Below are 24,190 nucleotides of genomic sequence, written 5' to 3' on the forward strand. Positions count from 1 at the left end.
TGTGTGACTGAAACCTAAAGGTGGCCCATAGATACCCCAGGACAGGAAAACTGGTTCAACTTCAGTAGAGTGAGTCTCACCACAGTGATGTGATGTTTAAACACGTGAAAAGGAATAGGAAAAATTAAGGAAAGTTTAGTATAGAATTTACTGAATTTACTAGAATATACATTGTTGTCAACTCTAGTAATATTGGCATTTCAATTCATTAGAAGCCCACACAAATTAGATGTTTGTATTCATTTAAAATAATTTCTCCTCTTTGACCTAGTCTAATTTATCATATTATGTCTTTCTGCAGTGCTTAGGCAAGCTGCTGTTTAAATGAACCCAAAAGAATATACGAGTAAAATATTAAGCAGTTGTCATTAACAACAAGGTTCATTAAAATCCAGGACCACAGTTTCCATGCAGTTATTTTTGCCAAGCCAAACACAAAATATTCTCCTACAAATGTAGGATTTGTGTTCCTTGCTGTATTAAAACCAAAATAGCTTGTGACAGTGTTTTCACAAATAAAACATGAATTTGAACTGTAGTCACTGCAAAGAAAAAGAAGTAGCAAAAGGGAAGTGTTGTGTCTTAGTACATAATCCTTATTCAAATAATATTTACTTTTTTTTTTTCCTAATAAAAACCTCCCACGTTTCTGCCATTTTATATATACATTTTCAGATTTTCATGTGGTTTTTATGAGCAGCTACATTTTGGTTGTGAAAAGAAGCTGAATAATCACCAAGCATCTACCAAAACACTCAAATATTCAATTTTGGAAATTTTTGTTTATGTCAGCCCTGGCTCCAACACAGAGTAGCATTTATGCACTCACTCAGAGTTACAGGTAACCCATGAGTAAGCTCCTCTCATAACTGCATTATTCATTTCTCTATCATCAGAAATAGATAGTGTCAGTGAAGGCTACCGGCTTAACCAAAGATATAACAATCTTGCTAAGGATATATTCATGTCAGATGGGGAGAGGGATAAGGAGAAAATACAGGACTTCCCCAACATCTGGAGCAAATCAGGTACAGAATGGAATAAACTGGCAAAGACAATTCAAGTATTAACTACAGCTAACATAACCTCAAAAGATCCATTCCAGAATGCTCCTCTGATTGAATCCAGAAAAAGCCATTACTGTAGTTTAATAATAGGATAGATAGATAGATAGATAGATAGATAGATAGATAGATAGATAGATAGATAGATAGATAGAGATAGATAGATAGATAGATAGATAGATAGATAGATAGATAGATAGATAGATAGATAATCAAGTGGGTCTCCAAAGATGATATGGATTATCATTACATTTAGCAGCCAGGACATGGCATGAAGCAGAAAATGTTCTTTATTTCTTCTGCAGTACCAAAGTCTTGGCAAGGCATTTCTGCTGTTTCAGCTCTTCCTTATTAAAAGATTTTATGGAAGACTTAATTTAAATGTACACTTCTGCAGCTCCTGGCCATGGTTTCCCAGGTGTGCTGGTTGAATCATAATGTCACAACTACCATCTGTTGGCTGTCTGGGGTGTTCAGGGAGATCTTTCCGTGTGGTCTGATTTGATTTCGGCCTGAAATCCACGCTCCTTCCTTTGGATGACATCCAGAAAACACCTGCAATTTTTCATTTTGAAATACTCTTTGCAGCTTGCTACATGCTGGCTGGAGAGCTGAGAGATCCTTGGGGAAATGAGTGACATCAGTATGAGTCATTTGTCATAATGACTCAGAAAATTGCAGGATAAGATGTACACATTAGCATGACAATAGGAAGAGGCCTCAGTTGTTCTCGCCATGAAGGAAGTGGGACTTTCTGCCCCAAACCAAGCCCCCTCTCAACCCACGATCATGGTTTGCAGAGCAGCCCCAGTGATGGACCCAGCCTCCTTCACCCCAATTCAAGAGCCAGGAGCTGAGAGCAGGAGAGAGGTAGCACTTTTTCAGCCTGAAAACAGAAAGGTCTGTTATGTGTGGAGAGGAGAATTACTTAAATATTAGTAAATAAACACAATTTTAGCCATCAGCTAAGCCTAAAAAGGCTGAACTCATCTTGGAGCATTCCTTTTGCCCTCTGCTGCAAAGTCTCTGCAGGGACCCAGCTGGAGATGGACCTTGTGATAAGGGGCACATCAGAGATGTCACAGCAAATGGCTCTCTGGGGCAGCTGGGCTGCTGAGAGCAGCAGGACTCTGCTGGTGACCAGAGAGACGGACAGAGATAACCAGCAAAATAAAATATATACAAATAAAGTAAATAAATAAATAAATGCCACAGCCCAGTGAGTTCTCCCTGGTAAGGCTGTTGCAGCCCATGTCTAAATATGTCTGTATGAGAGTACAAGTTTCTCTTCTCATTCACTAGCAGCTAAGAGCTCAAAAAGGAACCTCTGCCATACTGCCTTGTAATATAATAATATATGTGTAATATCTGAAGATCAAGACCATTTCTCTATTAAATTAGATAACAAATAATTAGATAATTTTAATTTACTCTATGAATCTTCTAGAGAGTAAACTGCTTACAGGCAGCTAATGCAATAAACTTACTTTATAAGTAGAGAGCAACATCTGTTACCATGAAGAGTCTGCAGCAGGCATTAGGATTCTGTGCACACCCAGCCGTAGTTAGAGTAAATGTATCATTAAGTTGGTATCCTTTCCTATTCAAAGCACACTTTTCAAGATTTATGTACTGCAGACAATGAGATAGCAGGAGAATCAACTTGTGCTCAACTCGTCTTGCATTCTTGTCCCATGGCAAGATAACTGTAATAAAAAAGGTAAGACAGAGCATGGAAGTTAGCCCACTTCTACACGTGGCAAAGGAAATACAACTCCAGCTCCACACCCATCCAAAGGAATGGCAAACCAGAAGGTGTTCTGAAAGGGTATCCTTGAGATCACAAAATCAAGCACTAAAAAGTCAATATCTTCATACTCACTGGTCTCAGGGATGGAATTATAGGGAGCATCCCAGGCCCATAGGCAAAAACATGAGTTAATATGGCTTCTAAAAATTCTTCAGTGGCTTAACTGAATATGTGAGAACTGCAGTTTTTCCAGAGATTTGTAAACTTAATGAACTAGGCAAATAGGAATGACAGAAAGGGATGTTCTTTGTAAAAGGATCTACTCTGCTGGGGGTGTGACACTACAATTCCAGATCCAAAGGGTGCTATGAAAGATCAATTCATACATTTTCAGTTGGGCAAAAGAATGTATTAAAGGAAACATGTCAATCCATGCACTTCACCTTTTCAAAGTTACCATGACAAAGCAGTGTGTCCAGAAGTGACCAGTGATTTCTTAGGCGCCCTCATGGTTTGAATGGGGAAGAAACCTGTTTTTCTGTGGATGGATGCCTTATTGCCATTGGCAGAGCTTGCCTAGATTTCTAACTGAAAAGGCGGCACAATATAAAAATAAAACCAAATCAGCCAAGCAACACTACTGTGCATTTTAGCAGTAATAGAAAGCCACATTGTCCCTTCAGGCAGATGAGCACAGCACTAAAGATATCGCCTGATGTCATTTATGTGAAAGTTGCATTTTTATTATAAATTAATCTACCATGTCAGTCACACATGCAAACGCTGTCAATGGTCATCACATACCAAGAAAATGAGCCTTACTTGCTTCTCGATTTTGCAGTTGCTGATTTCTCCTGTTTGAGAGGAACTCAACAAGATAGGATTAATGGACAGAAGTTTGGTAATAACAGTGGGAAAGAGGGACAGCATCCAGCAGGAGCACAGGGCTGCATCATCCTTGTGATTGCTGTGTGTTAAACTGCTGGAAGGTCCTTGGCAGGTTAATTGGGAAGAAAGAATCTTGTCCCTGAGCTTTCATTGCCATCATGGGCTCTTAAAATCTCCCTTTCCTTCTTTGTAGCCTCTGGGGCAAGTCCTAGTGAGGGTCACTGAGTGTATGGATGGTTTGTGTCAACACCTTCAACTTCGTGCCAATGTCTTCCATCCAAGAAGATTAAAGGCTTTTGGAAGAATGAACTTGAACATTGTGAAGCAAAGATAAATAAGTCAACACAGGAGCCCCATCACAGCCAGCTACACAACACAGTTCCTGCCTAAGATGTACAAGGTGGAAAAATCCAGCAGACACTTGATTTACCCAGCAGTACAGAACTTCTAGAGAGTTACCCTTCATGTCAAGCTCTAGATAATGCAATCCAAGTTGAGCTCTAGATAATGCAATCCAAGTTCTTTGGCTGCTTGAAGGTGTCACCTGCTCTGTGTAAGGACACTGAGATCCTGACATGATGGATGGCTGAGAAATGGCCATGACAATGCTAGTAGAAAGTTACTATGATTGCTATACACCAACAAGGGAGCCAGCTGCATTTTAAACATGCAGCACAGGGGCCTGAGATGGCCAAGGGACCCGGGAATAATGCACTGAAACCTTGAAAGTTGTAGCCCTGATTATGGACCAGAGCCATTGGTAATATTTCAAAATTATGCCCAGAAATGAGCTATAAAAAGACCTTTTTTTACTTCCGGAAGATTATCCCATGCTAGACCAGAATTAGTAAAAATTCCTAGGGTTTTCAGCACCAAGGAGCGAATCCCTGTGTATTTTCTCCCCTTTTCCTGGTGGATGTGAAGAGCCTGTGGTGTTCTGTATTCTGCTTCAGGCAGGTGCCCACAAAAGCAGATGGAGGAAATGTGTAAGACTCACTTTGACTCTGAGAATTCACTTTGATTCTGACTATGAGTTTTCAAAGTGAAATTCAGTTCATGCCTCAATATGGAGCTCAAGGCCAGCATTTGTCAATGTGCTTTTTTTCATCTCATTGTTCTGATCAGGCTATTTTTAATCCCATTGTTCTTTGAATCATGGAATGGTTTGGGTTGGAAGGGATCTTGAAGATCATCTCATTCCAACATCCCCACTGGGGACAGGGACGCCTTCCACTGGACCAGGTTGCTCCAAGCCCCATCCAGTCTGGACCTGAACACTTCCAGGCACGAGGCACCCACAGATTCTCTGAGTAAAAAATACCTCGTCCCCAGAAAACTGAGCCAAAAAAAATTCACAGAAAGCTTACAACTGCAAACACTCTGAGGGATGGCAGCCACCTCTGTTAGAGAGTACATAGTAACCCTGTGATCACAATGATCTGACTGTGAAAATTGGATTGAATGTGGGGCTTCACACTCCATATTTGACCCCATTATCTGTGGTTGGGTCAAGTGGTTTGTAGAAATACATGTAAAATACATTAAATACTATATATATATATTTATATTTATATTTATATTTATATTTATATTTATATTTATATTTATATTTATATTTATATTTATATTTATATTTATATTTATATTTATATTTATATTTATATTTATATTTATATTTATATACATGTATTTCTATAAATACATAGAAATATTTCTATAAATACATAGAAATACACGTCTTACACATCTCAAAACAGCTTTCAGCCTCATGGGCCTTTCAGAGCAGTCCATATGATTCCTGTATGTGCAGAAAACCCTCTTTGAACTGAGACACAAACTACTCTGTGGGGGGAAGGAGGAAGCATCTTAAGATGCACTGAAAATTTGATAACTGGATTAGGCACAAAAAAGAATTTCCTGAGGGGGAAAAAAATCCACATCTTCTCTACTGAGAAAGATTTCTAGACCAATCTCATTTATCATGCATTCATTTGTTGAGTAAATATTCATAATATATAAGTGCTAGTGTCACTTTAATATTCTGATTATCATGGTACATCGTTTCATCTGTCTAGATAATGGTGAAAGTCATCCTAATCGAAGTAATGTTGTGTGTCAAATGATACAGAGCTGATTTACTTAAGACTTGAATGTCTGCTCCAATTAGTTTCCAAAGTACATTGCACTGAAGTTCCTTTTTCTGTTGGTTTTTTTTTTTATGAAATAGAATACATAAAAATATGAGTTGCAAAGTCCACCAAAGTTCTCTTATATTATCTCTCTACATATCCATTGACCTTCAGCCAGCCATTTCCAAAGAAGCCTGCAAAACTCCTAAGTGTTATCCCCTGCTCTGGTAACAAATTCATATTTATTTGCAAAAACAAGCTCAGAGAGGTGCCTAGTTCAGATCTCAGGCTTTTCTGTACACTGCTCAATTGTTACAGCAAGCCCTTCAAGCAAGCCTGTACATAGAATAAAAGATGTGAGAGATATAAAGTTCACATGGTTGACTGAAATCAGATCATTGTATCTAAATTGCTTTTTTAATGCTGTTGTGTGTGTTTATAATCCATCTTTACAAGGCACACAAAAAAGCACCACTCAGGTGGGTTACCATTGCAAGTCTGACCTTATTAACACCCACTCTATCTTGTCATTTGCACTAACACTACTAGAAAATATTGTACCAGTCACCCCAATATTATTGCACTCCAGAAGTGTATTTGAAAAGTAGTTTACATGACAATCAAACATCCATTTCAGGCCAAGTGAATGCAATGAATAAGGAAATACAAGGAAACATTAGCTGGCCCTAACAGTAAAAACAGAATTGCTTTGGCCACATCAGTTTTGAATTAATTGAAATAGAACAAAATATTCAATGGCTGCATAGATATTACTTGAGAATAAATGGGGGAGAAGCATGAAAGTCTGTAATCCCAGTTAATTTTATTTTTAAATAGCAAAATTACTAGTTCAGGTGCCTGCACACTGCTTGTATCTCAAGCCTATAAAAATTAACCATAGGAACTGTAGGAAACCAGTCTCTGATTCAAAGCACTTCAGCCCAAGGTATAACCCCGAGGTATAATGCTCCAACCTAAACCTATCCACACTCATACCTCATGAGCTGAGCACTTGTTCATACTGCAGTGATTTTTAAGGGGAATTTAGATACAGGCTTCAGCACTCTGCTGAATCAGCTCTTAGCAGATCCTCCAGTCTACAGTGTCAAATCCCAAGGAAGGGTTTATGCAGGATCTACAATGTCTAAGTGCAAAGGAGGGACGTGGGGATTTGGTATCTGGATCCTGTGGGGCTTGTCTGGGAGCCACCACCACCCCACAGCCCCAGCCCTGGGTGCTCTGCTGCTGCTGCTGCCCAGCTGCCTCTCAGCATTTAGTACCTCTTTAAATTCTTCTGTTGAGCCAGAGGATCCTGAGAAAGAACAAGTAAATATTTAATCTACTGTCTGAGTTTTAACAGGTAGTTCTGGGGAGAGCTATTGAATTTTTATTACTTGAAAGATGATTTGTGCTCTGAATACCAGAAGGTGGTTCTCTCACAGGGATGTTCAGAGAAGCAGGCTCTCCCCAGAAACACTCCAATTACCAACATTGAAATGAGGTTTTTAATGACTCTTTTCTGAACTGAGGGGACTGTGTCAGTATTCATGCAGTGGACCGGTCGGGGAAGCTGCAACAGCATCACTGCCTTTTCAAAGCCAGGATGAAGCTGATTTTGCACCCTTCAGTCCCCAACAGCAATATCAAATACAGTTTAATCAATAGTAGCTGGCAGCACTGGAATAGCTTTGGCAATGCAGGCGTGCCCCCGAGCACAGGCTCTGTCAGAGCCTCGGACATCTCCCGCCAGCTCAGCCTCAGCCACATTAACCTTCCAAAGGACAGAGGAGAAGAGACTCCAGCCTGAACTTCCTTATTTTTAATTAAGTTAATTCTTCAGGTTACTTTAATTGAGTAATTTGTATTTAATTTCCTGTTCAAGGGGGAGAAAGGATCAGGAGAAACAGATGTAGCCCCCTGCAGTCTGTAGAACAAAGAGAGCCATGAAAACTCATCTGTCCATCTGACTGCTTTTTTTATTAAGCAACACAGATGCTGGGAAGGTGGAGAGAACTGAGGCAAAACGTTAACTTCTGCTTTGTGTTTTTTCCCCATTCTGCTTTGTAATAGCTAAAATAAGATGGAAAAATAAGGTAGTAAACCTGCTTTCTCTTTCAGCCTTTGAATACACAGCAAACATCGGGTTTGTCTTTTTTTCTGACATGAGAGAGAAATACAAGTAGGGACCTTTTGCAATCACACACTGATTTTTCTAAAGAATGTTTAAGCAAATTTTATTTATGTGCGTCATCTGTAAAGGATTCATGTTTCTGTTTCTTGTAGTTCAAAATTATAACAGCTAAAAAAGGTGCAGAAAATATTTAATACAGACTGACATAAATATAAGTTTTGGCCATGCTATTTGAAAACTTGTCAAACAGTGTAGTATTGTGAAGTATCCTCTGTGTAACTCTGTAGGGGTTGCAAATGCAAAAATTGCCTTAGGTTGCAAAGCAGAAGGAACAGGAATGCTTGTGCATCAAAGAGGGAGGAAAGTGAGGGGAAATTCTTCAGATCAGTTTGGTTTTAGCCATTTTGTCAGATTTGTCAAGCACAATAATATTCAAAAGATGTAGAATTCTGTAGGAACATATATAGAGGTTACAGGGGGAATGGCCTCTTCTGAACATGAAAATCTATTAATCTGTTTCTCCAGCCCTCTGGCCATGATCAAATGAGTTTAAGATGGTACAAATGGGATTGCAGTAGCTGTCCTTGGATTTCAAGTCCAGTCACTGCGTAATGAGGGCAGCTGAGAGCCTGAAGGCTCAGCCTAGGGGGACCATTGAGGGCTGATCCTGAGGCAGAGAAGCCTTGGCCATCATTTTGGGCCAGCAATGCATTACTCTCCCAGCTTTGTAATTTCTTCACCAACTTCCCTTTGTAATTTCTTCACCAACTCAGCCATGTCTGGTTTAGAGACTGCTGTCAGCAAATTTGATTGACACCCTCAAGATCACAAAATCATGGAATCACTTGGTTGGAAAAGAACTTTAGGATCATCAAGTCCAACCACTAATATCTCTTTACTGAACCATTTTCACTTAGAAATATTCTGCCTGTACTTTTCCAGCTGGAGGGCATGTCAATCCTACACCTCGTCTATGTAAATATCTTTTTATCTACTTGGATTTCACCAGTCTGAAAGCAGAGTGACCTATACTTACCCCCTGCTCCAAGGATCAGGGATGCTCAGACCCAGAGGTTTGCAGTGGATTTTCTGGTGAGAAAGAGGAGAACATACCTGGAGGAGCAGTCTGCAGGCATTAATGGGAAGGAGAAAAAGTCATAACCTTGCCCTGGGAAAGTGTGCAAGCATCATATTTTTAGGGAAGAGATTGTTCTGCTGGAAGAAAATTATGCTGTTTTCTTCAATAAAAAATGTATTTCAAATTACTAAAATATGTGAGCCATTCTCTGATATACCACTAGCTTGAAACCATAAAAATTTATTGCTGAAGCCAACTCCACATCAAGCTGATGCTGGTAAAGGAGACTAGACCATGACTTGTTATGTAAATAAGCCCATAAAATCTTGAGATTTTACATGAAAATCAGATCTGCAACAACCACTCTGCCTTAGCTCTCTGGATTGTTTAATTTGTATGTACTTGATTATGCAGTGTTATTATACAGAGAAGGCAGTTTACAAACCTTTAAGTGATCAATCAGTTAAATAAATAAAGCATCTCTGGTGATGCTGTACTAACTCTTCAGGCAGTGCCTCATCCTTCTGTCATTAACATAATCAGCCTGAATAATGTTTCCACAGCAATTACCACCAGTGGGTCAATGTCTGCTATTAGCAACCTTTCCTCCATGGATCATGAACATAATAAAGGATGACAGCCCCAGAAGACACCGGGTGTCAGAAGACTTTCTCTAGAACCAGTGCCAGGCTGCTTTAATGTGGCACATATAGGGACAATAGATTGTCAAGGATCACTCAGTGCAACAACGATTTGCAGTCTCTGTGGGAGTTTTCTTGTTTTGAGAAGTACAGCAAGTGTTATAAATCTGTAAATTATATCAGATGTAAGAGGAAACCACATGCACAAAAGTAGTTTGACACAAATAAAAGTTGTCCCTGCTCAGAAATGGCTTTTTCAATCTGGATTTTCTTTCCCCGAGTTGTTGCCTCTTGGCATTAAGTCACACGGGGTAGAGCTGGCACCAACATTCAGGCTTTAAAGCAATTTCTTGTAGAAGAAATGCCAGTAAAATGTTTTAGAAAAAGCAGTACTTGGCCACTAAACTTAATCAAATGCAGTGTGCTTTAAAGCTAACACCCCAAGGTTACCTGAGGATTCTGGAGGTTAATTGCAGCTGTTACTGCATTACTTTCCAAACTCAGATCTTTCATGCCTTGTATGCTATAAATCCTGCAAAGTCAGGTTAGAGAACTCTACATGTAACACATGCATCTTGCTAATTCAAATATAGCAAAGTGATCTACACTCAACAACTTCCAATAGCTGGAAAATGTGTAGCACAGATTGGTGGGACTGACATTGCAGACTTCATGCCAGACCTTGGGGGGCTTGAGGGCAAGTGTGGGAGCAGAACCCATCTGTCAGTCCCAATGAGCACTCCAGAGCTGTCACTGGTCCAGCAGAAAGGTGTCAAAGCCACAGGGTCACTGGAAAATTTAATGCTGCAAAGTTTTCCATTGCCAATAAAGTAGACAATTTTCTCATAAATACATTGATGGGGTGTTTATTTTCTTATGCAAAATGCACGGGCAGATAAATCCATCCACAGAAGTAAAAACCAAAAAATAAAAACAGTTCCACAGGTAGAGGTTACACTTACATGCAGCCCAGATTGGTGACTGGGTGCTTTGCAATAATTTCCTCCCTTCTTTCCAACATCAGCCCTTGCAGAGTGAAGGCATCAGCTTCTCCAGCTTGGGAAAGGGATCTGGGGCTTTCTGCAGGTGAAAGGACTGCAGGAGCCAGCTCAGACTGGATGGTGGGCAATACTTCCTTGGTAGCAATGTTAGATTTCCTGAAATGTGATTTTACTGAATAAGCTGAAGAAACATAAAAACAAAACAACAACAACAACAACAAAACCAAAAAAAAAAAAAAAACCCCAAACAAACAAAAAACCCCCAAAAAACTAACAAAAAACCACCCCAAAATCAAACCAAACCAAAAAACAAGAAACAAAAACAAAAACAAAACAAAACAAAACAAAAAAAAGAAACTAAAAAAAAAAAAGAAACCCAAGCTCCTAAGCTCCTACAAGCACATGGGTACTATCTGAAGTCTTGATTTGAAAATAGATTTTGCCCTATTTTTAAAATCCTTTTCTACTGCCACTTTGAAGTAACAACCATGTAAGTCTCATGTTGGGTATAATAATATACAGTAAATTACTGTATTTAGTCTGCAGAATTTAACATGATTGGTGTGATCAGGATTTTGAAAAGCAAACTCCACCTCTGTCTCCTCTTCTTGGAAACATTTCAGCTATTCCCAGTTTCAATTACTTTCAATTCCACCAGTGTGATCAGTATGTTTAAAATTCAATCAGCCTTCTCATTTAAAATATTTCATGTGTGTGTCACACTAACAATCAGCAACAGTCCTGAATTTAACATCTGTTTGTAATAGCAAAGAGGTTTAATTTGAGAAATGAAAAAAAAAATAACGTAATTACTAGGCATTCAATCACAATGAATAATGTGTTTGCTACCAGCATTCTGTTCTGTCAGCAAAAACTCTGGAGAGGCAGAGCAGCAGAAAAGTAGAATTGGTGGAAACTGGGGGGAAAACATCAAAATCCTGAAATGGGAGAAAGATGCTGCTGTGCCTTCCCTGTGGGTCACCCAGGGAGCACAGGGGTGGCTGCTGGGGGATGCACCCTTGCCAGCTTGTGAGCACCAGGGATGCTCTGCTGTCCTCATCTCTTCACACCTTCCCTCTGCCCTGCCTGACTTCTGAGAGCAGGATGGGTTTGTCACCACACGGGGGTACAGTGGGTGATGCTGTGCCCAGCCTGGTTTGGTCTGTGCGTGATTGTCCCCCACAACCATGTTCAAAAAACCACTAATAGATATTCATTTTACAAACTTAAACCAATATTTGTTTCATCTGGTTTGTTTCCTGTTACTCAGGTTGAATACTAGGAAAAATTTAACCACAGAAAGAGTGGTTAAGCATTGGAACAGACTCTGCAGGGAAGTGGTGGAGTGGAGTCACCATCCCTGGAAATGTTCAAAAATGAGTAGATGTGGCACATGCTCTCTCCTGCAAACATTACTGATACCATTTTCACTGAAAACAAAACAAAATTCAGTGCTTCCAGCTCAATGGATTATACCCAGAAAAAAAAATACACATTTTATAAAAGCATCTTCAGAGCATTCACTATATATTAAATAAAAAGAGGAAATTAGAGAAGAAAATTTTGTAGAATTAAAGCATATTTTGAGTTGGAATGGATCCACAAAGATCATCTAGTCCAACTCTAAAGTAAATGGCCTATATGGAGATTAAACCCACAAACTTGGTGATTTTATCACAAGGCTCTGTTTGGGACAGCTTCCAAATTATTGCCATTCTTCTGGTATCAGATTAAAGCTGTGAGCTGTCAGATTGATTTGAAGTATCTAGAAGTCTATCATTTTTTTCCCAAAATGTTGGTTTTTTGAATTTAACACAGGCATTTTTTGTTCATCCCTTAGAAATACAGAAAGGAGATCACATATTACTTCAATCCTAAGAATTAGGGCTTAGGAGGTGACACCAGAGTGACTGGATTCTCTCTGGGACTGAACACATTTGGTAATTCTCACTCAATAAGCATCCATCTTTGATATTAATAGAAATTTTTACATATTGGCATTAATAAACTAAATCCCTTGCAATGCTGTCATCAGTCAAGGCTGTCCCTGGCCCAGCTATTGTCTCCAAGTATACCTGGAAATGGAGGTAGCCACCAATGTAGAGATACTGACATTTTTCCAATACTGCTTGGACCTATATCTTATCACATTTTCAGGCACAGGAAAAGAAATGGAAATAAAACAGCAAATATTTTGGAAAATTGTGATGTAGAAAATATATATTTACTTCTTTTTGCCTCAGAAGTAGAAATGTACTTCACTACTCATATTTTTTCAGTTCATAATTTAGATGTATGATTTTGTACTTATGATTGTCTCAGTTAGATGCACAACACAATTTTAATTATTTCAAAATGATTTAAATGGAATAATAAATCTAGTGTTTGATGTAACATGGCTGCCTGACCCAAAGAAATATGTGGATAATTATCATGTTTCCCAAGTGAATTTTTTGTTCCTCAAATCAGTCACTAATTAGCAGCCACACTCCCAATGATCACTCAGAGTAACTCTGATGTTTTGCTGCATTCTTTCGGACAAGAACGAAATAATCCTCTTAATGAAAATAAATGTACAGATTTTTTCTCCTAGGCCAAAATGCAAATGTAGTTGTTCTGATGGTTATGAGCATAATAAACAGAAGTGACTTTAAAAATGCAAGGGTTAGGAACTTGCAGTAATTATTTTCTAAACAAGAAAACTTGATATCAACCCTGGTCACAGGCAGTGTGGGCAGACTCAGGAGACACCACCACATTCTCTTCCCAGTGGAAAACCAGGGTACCCAGCCTGAGCTGCTCCACACTGCAGAGAGCTGTTGTGGGCTTATTTGTCAATAATTAATCAGTTATCTTTGAAAATATCTGCAATTCCATTATCACTGCAGAACACTTAACAAGGTCACAACAAAGGCAGGTAAATGTAGATCAGTCTAGAATTTAAAGGGTCTAGCCATGAATGAGGACTTTTGGTTAGAAGAAGAAAGATCAGTGTACCTTAGGGATGCTTTTAAAACTTTTCTGTATAATAACTCCTGTGTGCTACACCACCATTCCAAATCCCATTTTCACATTGTAGCTCAACCTTCTAACATCCAGTGTTAGGCAGCAACGTCCTCTTTAAAGGCCAACGACCTAAATTAATAATAACCAGCAGTAATAATGTTGATTTATCATCTCTGGAGTTATATTTTTCACATGTGTCTAGTAAAACTTTGAGCAATCTCCTCAATCTGGGCACTTTTACTCTCAATGCCATTACCCAAGTGCAGGCTTCAGCTGCTCTCAGGGCTCTAATCCAAGTTTTGTCTTTGACTGCTCTGGGAAAATTAAATAAAAAATAGGTTGCTGAGGCATGAAAAAGGATAAAGAGAGCCAAGAAGATGACATGAAACTAAAGCTCTGCCCCAAATCCTGCTTCGTTTCATAAATCCTTGCTTATATGTGGAGAAGGTGACATAACCTCAAAAAAATTTCCTCAGACTTTTATGGTATTTCAGATAAAAAAAAACATTCCTTCTCACTTTCCTTTTAGTCTGAATATTGCTTTTTTATTTACTGCATGCGCTTTTAAAAAAATAATACTGCTTTACCTGCGTACCATGGCATTTTTTCATTCTTTAATTGCATTATATAAATTTGTGTGTGAACACAAAAGGAGAGGGAAAGAACTGCTCTGCACATAGCCCTGCCTCTTTATCCTGGGCTTCCTGTATGGTTAAATTGAAAATGTTAAAAAGTGCATAATGAAAATAAATATACATTAGGCATTACCTTCAAATAGCTGCCATTTATGCATGAGTGTGTGTATATGTATGTGTGTGTATAAACACACACACAGATATATGTGTGTGTAAATGATAGGATATACAAGATATACAAAGAATAATGTATCCTAACTACAGTCTCTTTTGTGGAAAACTTTTCCAAATCATAACAAGCAAATCACTTACATAAAACCTGGAGATATTATCTGCTGTGACAACTTGGAGCAGTTTGCAATGACACACAGCTAATTCCCTCTGGAGAACTGCACCACCAAAACCAGCACAGACATTCCCAGTTTGGCTGCTTAACCCAGGGAAGAGCTAACCAAGGGATATGAAAAAATAATTATGGCTAAGGTTGTTTTTCTGGAATTTCATAGGATGTCTCATGCCTGGAAGTGTCCAGCTTGGATGGGTCTTGGAGCAGCCTGGTCCAGTGGAAGGTGTCCCTATCCATGGCAGGGGGTCTGAAACAAGGTGAGCTTGAAGTGCCTTCTAACCCAAACCATTCTGTGATTCTATTAAATACATGATTATAAATGTCTCCCAAAACAAATTCCCCTTTTTTCTTTTATGTTTACTGCTAGCCTTCAAGGGTGTAGAGCATGACCTAATTACAGCAGTGATTACCAGCTGTTTTAACAACAGTTTTGAAGACTTAGTGGGTGGAAATAAAAAGGTTAATTTTGTAAATATTGACCATAATTTGGTTTTCTGAAGACTCCTCAATGAAGCTGTCCCCGGCTGGCAGTGCAGGCTGTGAGCTCCTGCACCCTGTCCCCACTCAGCCTGGACCTTAAAAACAAACACTGCCCCTGGCCCAAGGCTGCCACTGCTGCAGAGGATGACATTGCCCCAGCACATATTCCACATCTCTTTGCTATTCCACATCTTTTTTGATTGCTTTCAGGTAGCTGTGAGTTGTGCTGATCTTTCTCTTATCATCACTTGCCAGGATTTGGATGGTAACTTTGAATTAGCACAATGAGTAATTCCACCAGTCCTTTGGAAGAGTGTTCAGCAATAGCTGCTGTATGAAATTATTCATTTCCCATTGCTGTCAGCAGTTCTTTTATTTACCATGATTTTTCTGTGCTTTATTCCCAGCCTTATTGACCTTTAACTCACTGGTTCCATTCTATACTTTACACAGTCCCCAGAAATCCCCATTACCCTGCAGTGTGGGTGCTGTGTGGCAGCAGATACCTCTGTTCTCTCTCCCCAGCTCCTGGGCTTTAGGTCAAGTCTGATTTTTGCATGTCTGCATCCACCAGAAGTACTGACCCATGGGAGCAGCTGGTCATCCCTGCAGGACTGCAGGAAAATGCCCCCAGGGTGTAAAGGACACAGTGGAAATACGGACATGCACAAAATCATAGAATCATGGAATCTCCTGGGTTAGGAGGGTTCCACAAGGGTGGTTGAGTCAAGCTCCTGGCCCAGCACAGAACCCCAAGAAGCCCACCTTGTGCCTGAGAGCATTGTCCAAATGCTCCTTGAACTCTGCCAGGCTTGGTGCTGTGACCACTGCCCTGGGGAGCCTGTTCCCATTTCCCTCTGGGAGAAGAAGGTTTTCCTAATATCCAGCCTGAACCTTCCCTGACACAGCTTCATGCCATTGCCTCAGGAACACGAATGTCATATAGACAAAATTAAAATATTTACAGTGGCAAATGCAGGCTGAGGAGCTCAGCTTGGTCCTTCCTGCCCCTCAGGGCATCCTGTCTCAGCTGGTGCAGGAGCCCTGGTCAGACGGACAATTCCTGCAGCATTGATTGCTGCAAGCAAACCCACATGCCCACACCATCATTTAAAGGAGTTTATCAAACACATTCACATTCAGCTCCCACCTTGCCTGTGCTCCATGATCGTGCCAGGGCTTTATGGTTCCAAGATGTCACACCAGGGGGTTTGGGGATGACAAGCACCAGCACTCGCCCCTGCCTGCTCACCTCACAGGTGGAAAACATGGAAACAGAGGGCAGAGACCACAACAGCACTGGCTCCTCTTTCACAGTGACACATTTTGATGGGAATGTCTGGTTCTTTAATTATTTCCTCATTATATATGATACAGCACCACTCGTGTGCAAGCTATTTCAACTAATGTGATTTTGTTATGGAGAATGCAAGGAAAGGTTCTTCATTAATGTGCTTGCCTTGAACAGCAATCAACACAATGAACACACCCCACATGACCAGGAAAAAACAAATTGAATCATTCCAGCAGATTTTATTTATGCACTTTCCATTCAGGTGCGCAGAAAACACCTTTCATATTAAATCCCAACTACATAGTGGACATAAATTTATAAAAAGGTATTAAATTATTTCTATTTAAAAAATAATTTTCAATGAGATTATAGATTCTTGGCTTGGATTGACTGCAAATTCACCATCCTGTGACTTGATTAAAATGCATTATGAAGGGAAGATGGCAGGAAGGCAGCCTGCATTTCCAGGCAGAGAAAAAGCACCCAGCTTGCCCTGCTGAATGTCCTTTGAGCAGTCATTGCTTTAGCAGACAACTGCATCTTTGCTGCATGCTCAGATAAGCCCAGCTCCAGAATGCCACATTTTCCATTCCACATTTCTATTTAAAATTCTTGGTTCACATGTTTTTCTGGGACCAGTTACTTGCAATCTGGATCTTAATGCAAATATTTAAAGCTTAAGACAGAACCAGGAACAGCAAGTTTGAGAATTGATAAAGCATTAGAAAGCCTTTTATCTTCCCAAGTTACCATTTCACATTTGATTCAGCACAGTAAGTATTGGTACCTGTCTTTCTCCTCATTAATGAAAATACGGACAACGTGAGCAAACAGCTGAATTTAATTTCACACAAAAATGCAATTTTTAGTGAATGAGAACACTTCCCAGTGCTCAGCCAGAGTGGACTGTGAGCACCAGGGAGGGCTGAGCTGAAGGTGAGGGCTGCAGTGACCCCCCAGCTTGCCCTGGGGCCAGTGGCACGTGGGGAAATGGGACAGGGCAGAGAAGCACAGGAGTAGCACCACCACCAAATGTATTCAAATTTTTGTGTGTGTATATACTTTAGATACACAAAATAATTTGTTGCCATATGGATAGCAAATCTTCCTGGAATCTGCAAATATAACATTTCAGATATATAAGAATTTCAAGAGGATATTCTTGCGCTGTATTTTCTATTTCATCCTCCCTTGCAGAGTTAATGGCAAAATGCCCTTAATGTGCCTTTATGGGGATAACCAGAGATATGTACCATAGCAAATCTTCCTCTAATAAAATGAAATGTTTGAATTGAATTAAATGAGATTCTGTTGATATATTTTGCTGGAAAATCAACCTCTTTATTCTTAAATTGACCTATCCTTTAGCCTCTGAACACCTAATTGTTAATTCCCCAGTGTCTGCTAATAGGTTTGAAATAAAAGGAACATGAATGGTTATTGGAATTGTTTAAATTCCTTCACATTGATTTTTTTTTTAAGGCCTTACTGGCTTCTTGACACTAGCTGTGCCAATGCCCTCTGTGTCTGTGTGTGAGAGTGTGCGTGTGCTCTGCAGATACCTGCACACACATGTGCTGTGGAATTTGTACCCAGCTTGGAAATGGCAAAATCACAATGACATTCATTCAGCCAGTGCTACATTTCTGTTTGGTGATTGTATTCTCCAGCCTGTCAAAAAAATGTCTAAATATTGCATTTTCTTGGGATTCAACACTTGAAAACCTGGCAGACTCTAATTTTTACTGGCCAGTATGTGATTGTAGCATGACAGGAGCTGTGTTATAGGAGATGGGAAGCTGAGCCACTGGAGCTTATTCTGAGGGTGTGATTTGGGGTTGGTAGCATCTATAACAAGAATCCAATGGTGGATTTTATCTTCTTGTATTTTAACCCTCAGTGCCAAAAAGTCACTTGCTTCTGAGCTGTCCAACAAGGAGCAGTATCTTTGCCATGTCGCTATCCCTCTCCTTCAACCCAATCAGTTCTTGCTAAATAAATCATTTAAAAAAGGACTTTAATGTGACAGTGTTCACAGGGGTTTTCAGGTGAGGGAAGAGATGAGAATGTTGACTCCATGTTCAGAAGGCTTGATTTATTATTTTAAGATATATATATTACATTATAACTATTCTAAAAAGAATAGAAGGAAAAGTTTCATTTCAGAAAGCTAGCTAAGCTAAGAATAGAACAGAAGAGAATGATAACAAAGGCAGCTGGCTCGGACTCTGTCCGAGACAGCTCAGCCTTGATTGGCCATTAATTATAAATATCCAAGATGGGCCAATCAAAAATCCACCTGCATTCCACAGCAGCAGATAACCATTGTTTACATGTTGTCCCTGAAGCCTCTCAGCTCCTCAGGAAGAAAAATCCAAAGAAAGGATTTTAATGAAAATATGTCTGCGACACTTTAACATTCCAGTCATACCCATCTCCTCATCTGGTTTTAGTAATGCCACCTAGCTGAAATTTATGCTCAGTGTAATAAATCCAGAGTGTTTCCTTCCATGATTAATTCTCCACCTGATATTTTGATTTGGTGTTAATTCTGCTTCCTCTTTTTGTCCTGCTGTTTTGTCATTGGGGCTGACCACAGGGCCAGTAGTAAGCAAGCCTGTGCATTGGAGCTGCCCATGGGGGTGGCTGCCCACTCCTGTGCCCTGCTCACTGTGCCAGCCCCGGCACCACTGCCCTTCCCCAAACAACACCAGATCAGGGATCCCACCACTACAGATGCAATTTCTTCTCCCTTTCCAATACTTGAAGTGTTGCCTCCAAGAAGGCACTTCCAATTAATCTCTCCTCTGCTCATTTCCTGCACAGCATATTTTAACTCAGATTTTAAATAGGTGCCTCTTCACAGAAAGACAGAAATCACATATTACACAGGCTCCCAGCAACACTGGCACCTCTCAGACCCTCACACACACAGACACAGTGGATTTTATCTCTGTGCAATGGTGCATGAGAAATATTTCTCTGCTCAGATGAAGAGATACAGCTGAAAACCAAAAGATATAAAGAAGGTAGCTCTTCTAACACCCAGTGAGATAACGACAGTGTCATTCATGCTCACAGATACATTGGAAGGATTTGAAAAAAATCCCACCATTTGTCTTCTCTTCTGACACACAGGATGCCCATCACCAGTTGTAGCTGTGGGTAGGGCCATGACTGTGGATCCAGACCTCAGCACCATGTGCAGAGGGCCAGTTACCCCAAAGTGGCATTGCACCTTCAGAGTGAAAACAGCTCCTCTCTATTTCTTGCTGTAAAGCACAATCAGCTGCAAAAACCTTAATTGTTCTATATTGATCATCTTGGGGATAATTTCCAGAAAACCTTTAAAGAAAAGCACTCCTGTACTTTCTGAGCATTATCCTCCATGTACATAAAGATACTCTACAGATCTTTCCAGCCATGGCTCCAGCCAGGAATCCAATATTAACTGAAGGTGCAAGCAATCCCTGGTTTAAATCCCCCTTTTTTTAACACTGATCTTAGCAGTCACTAGGCCTATGTGCAGTCTGACCTTTCACACTATGCATCACTGTAGCAAAACAGGATGGGACAAGTCAGTTCCCTCCATCTGGGATTCATGAGGCAGATGGATGGACCATTGCTGTTTAGTCATTTCTGGGCAAAACTTTATTATAAATCTTCCACAGCAATGAGGGGAGAACAGCTTTCAGACAGGGATCTCCACATCTCTTCAGCCACACTTAGCAGCTTGTGAGGTGAGAAAACAGACATATCTTAAACTGATCTCAGACCATGGGCTTCAGGAAATATCTTTTTCCCAGGAAATTATAGAATCATTGAATGGTTTGGAAGGGTCCTTAAAGCTCATCCAGTTCCAACCCCCACCCATGAACAGGGGCATCTTTCACTATCCCAGATTGCTCCAAGCACCTGCCCAACTTGGCCTTGGACACTTCCAGGGATGGGGCAGCCACAGCTTCTCTGGACAGCCTGTGCCAGGGCCTCTCCACTCTCACAGGGAAGAATTTCTTCTCCATGTCTAACTTAAATCTCTCCTCTGTCACTGAAGCCATTACCCCCTGTCCTGTCACTATATGTCCTTGTAAAAAAAATGCAGTCATGGTTCTGTGGTGGTGCTGAGGTCCTGGTGGGGTCTCATTTCCCCCTCCCAGTGCCTGCACACAGCCCTGAGCTGGCCCAGTGTGTTCATATATCATCCAGATAATTGTGACACCAAACCCAAGGTGAGCTCAGTCCCACACCAGAGCCACACATAATGTATGGTGCATCACACTTTGAAGGATAAAATCTTGATCCCCATTAGTTTTAACTAAAAATACTGTGAGTGGGGTCTCCTGCATCATATTGAATTAGTTCTTGCAGGTCTGCTGCCAAAGCCTTTCTGTAATGAAACAAGGTTTAAAGTAACCAAATTAGTGTCTCTATCACTGGAAGGATTTACTGAAAATAGGAACATTTCTATGCACTCAGTTTTGTCTCACTCAAGGCATGCTAGATGTTTTTTATCAGATGATCAGCAGGCAGTAATATTTTGATGCTCTGATGCTACTGAAATAAAGACATCACAAAAAGCACACTGGACTATTTTTATCTTGAGAAAATCTAATGCAATCTGCCACTTCAAATTTTAGTTAAGTGGTGTTACATCATAAAGAACAGTTGGTATTTTGCTCTGCATGGCAGAAGCAATCTTCCAGGTACAACCTTCCCCAGGTGCACTTCACTCTTACCTTTTCAATATAGTGTTATAAGACAAATATTATTAGCACAAAGAGCTTTAAAATCTTGAAAGTTTAGACTCTTGAGGAATACAGCAGCCCCTAAAGACACTAAGCATCACCAGGATGAAAAACAGAACAGACCATCCTTGCTGTGTCAACAAGTATTTTAAATCCTTGTTGAAAAGCTGCACAATTACATTATGAGGGAAAGTATCTGAAGAAGTAAATACTCTCTGATTTCCCCTGGTACAAGGGCACACTGCCTGTGAGTTGCTGAGACATTTCAAAATTACTTTGCAATTCAGGCAGGAGCTGATGAACAGCCCATGACATGTAATGAGGAAAAAAAAATCACCAATTTGAGAGCTGGAAAACCTTCCGGTGGGAAAATGGTCTTTTCCTGTTATCTTACAAATGATCCCTCACAATGAGGGAGTCAAAGAAGATGGCCCAGGACACACATGCAGCTTGTAGCAGTGCCCTTCTGCTGCTGAGAGATTATCTATATCAAGCAAAAAATATTGAAGTAATGATTCCCTGGACTCTAGGGAGGAATGCTTCATCTCACTTTACTTGGAAAGAGAAATCTTCTCTTATTTCATTGCTCAATTATAGAGAGTGGTCAGAGACACAATGGTAAGAAGGACAGAGGGAAAGGAAGGGGAAGGGAAAGGTCACAATGTTCATGGGATGAATCCATGCCTTGGTACTAAAGAGTTCTTCCAGATGGGTATTTTGTCACAGACCTTCCTTCCTGCTCATAATAAGAGAAAATAAAGTTGTGGCTGACCAGTTAATACTGCTGGGGCAGGGATACCATTACAGAAATAAAATCTGGTCCATCAAAAAAATAAAAACAAAAAACCAACCTGATGGCCAACCAAAACCTAGTATCTACTGGTATTGCTGTCAAAAACAGCAATTAGAGGTAAAAAGGAATGGAGATTTATGTTGCTAATCACTTTGCTAACTGCCCTTCACTCCTCTACAGTGGGGCAGCAATACTGCTCCTTACAAAAGTTACATGGAAGCAGCTCACTTTACCTGAATCATTTTTTGTGTGTTAGCTGCCCTTAATATAAGAAAATTAAATTAAGTTAAATACGAACATCTAACACAGCAGAATAAGAATCAATTTTGCTTTAAAATGATTACACAAACCTGGTACTGAGCTTATATAAGCAAAACTATTACCAAGTTCTGCACTTTTCATTCTCAGCCCTTGTGAGGATTTGTGGCTCCCTACCCACTCACAGTCCCATAGCTGGGCCAGGGTGATGGATCCAGGTGCCTGGGGTGCCCAGAGTACCAGGGACAGGCATAGACCTGCCCAGGAAACTCATGCAAAGACATTTCTGAAGCCAAACATGTGCAGCAAATTTTTCTTCCAAGGGTTATGGTCAATCAAGGAATAAGGGGTTACCAGGAGCCCAGCACATCCCTTCTGCACTCAAAGAAATATCTTGACATGAAAAAGCCACAGGAAAATCTATACAGATTTGAGAACTTATTTAAAGCTAACCAATGCTTTTAAAAACAACTTTTCTTGGTAGATAATTCACACACAATAAGATGGGATTTGTCAAACAAATTGTGCACTGAACAGAAGCTGCTGAAGCTCCATAGGTTACCAAGCCATTTTTAGGCTTCTAAGGATGCCTTATGAATATTTCTCTAAGCTGCCAGCTTTCCAAGCAGCTGTACTAGAGCATTGTCCCACTAGATGAGAGATGAAATTACACAGCGTGTTTAGATAATAAGGATTGGGATCATTTCTGTGAACAAACAAAACAAATATTTAAACAAATAAACAGTCTGTGGCTTTATGAAAAGATGATGACTGCATAATGAATTCTTAGCAGGCACTGCAACTTCCTGCATGGTTTGAGCCCATGTTTTCAGAGTGTAACATCTTTCAAAAAGAGGAGAAAAAATACTGGGGGCAAGGCTGAGAAGTTTGTCTTTCATGATGTTGGTGCCTTGGCACTGCAAGCAGCCAAGATGACTTGATGAGTGCTTGGGTAGGCTCCTACCCTGTCCCTCAGCATTGTCCAGGCACCTGCAGCCCACATTGCTCACCAGAAGGGAAAGGCTTCCCACATCCTGAGCAGCTCAGAGGCCACATGCTGAAACACACCCAGCATTACAGCTAGAATATCTCCTCTCCTACCTTTCACTTTCTCATCCTCCTGAAATACTGAGATTAATGACTTTGCAAAGTCTGCCTAAGCACTCTCCTCTAAAAATTCCACTTGAAGACTCCCCTTTTCCTCAGCCACTTCCTCACGACCCAGTCACTGGGATGGCAAGCCCCATTTTGGTCTGAAATTCTTCATATTAATAATGCTATATGTTACATTTGACAGTCTCTAACTGATCCTCTGACTTCTATGGGGCAAAAACTTCTGGCAGTGTTATCAGCTTTGCCTTTTTGATTAACTGCTCTGACTGGCAGTGAAATCCCCAGCAGAAGTGGATACTCCTGGGGGAATTTTTCAAAGGTTAGATCCTCTCATGCTGATGCAACGTTTTTGTCATTATTCCAGAAGACAGATTAATCACTTAGGCCTACATCCTCATCACAGTAGGGGAAAAAAAAGTCAGTCAGGTGCTTAAAAAAGGTTCAAGCATTTAGATACACTTCACAAATTTAGTCCCTTGTAATCAAGCACTGGAAGAGTGGGAACAGCAAAGAGGGGAAATGAGACAAAGGAACAGAATGAGACATTCATTACAAGACCAAAGAGAATAAAGCAATATGGCATCAGGAATGGAAAACCTTACTGGTGAGAGATAGGAGGCCATTTTTTTTTCTTAAGAATGAAGTAGAGACTAGGACAGAGTACTGACCCTTGAAGGGGAGTAAAAAATTGTAATTCACAGCTTTTGAGGACACTGAAGCTAAAGCCCAAGTCACTCACAGACAAGTTCTATGTTATACTTCCAAATAGGTCCATAACTTCTCCAAAACACATAATATTGTACTGTATTCCTATTGCCAAGGAAAAACACATGAGCCA

The sequence above is a fragment of the Molothrus aeneus genome, chromosome 15 (genome assembly GCF_037042795.1).
Source record: "Molothrus aeneus isolate 106 chromosome 15, BPBGC_Maene_1.0, whole genome shotgun sequence".
NCBI classification, from domain to species: domain Eukaryota; kingdom Metazoa; phylum Chordata; class Aves; order Passeriformes; family Icteridae; genus Molothrus; species Molothrus aeneus.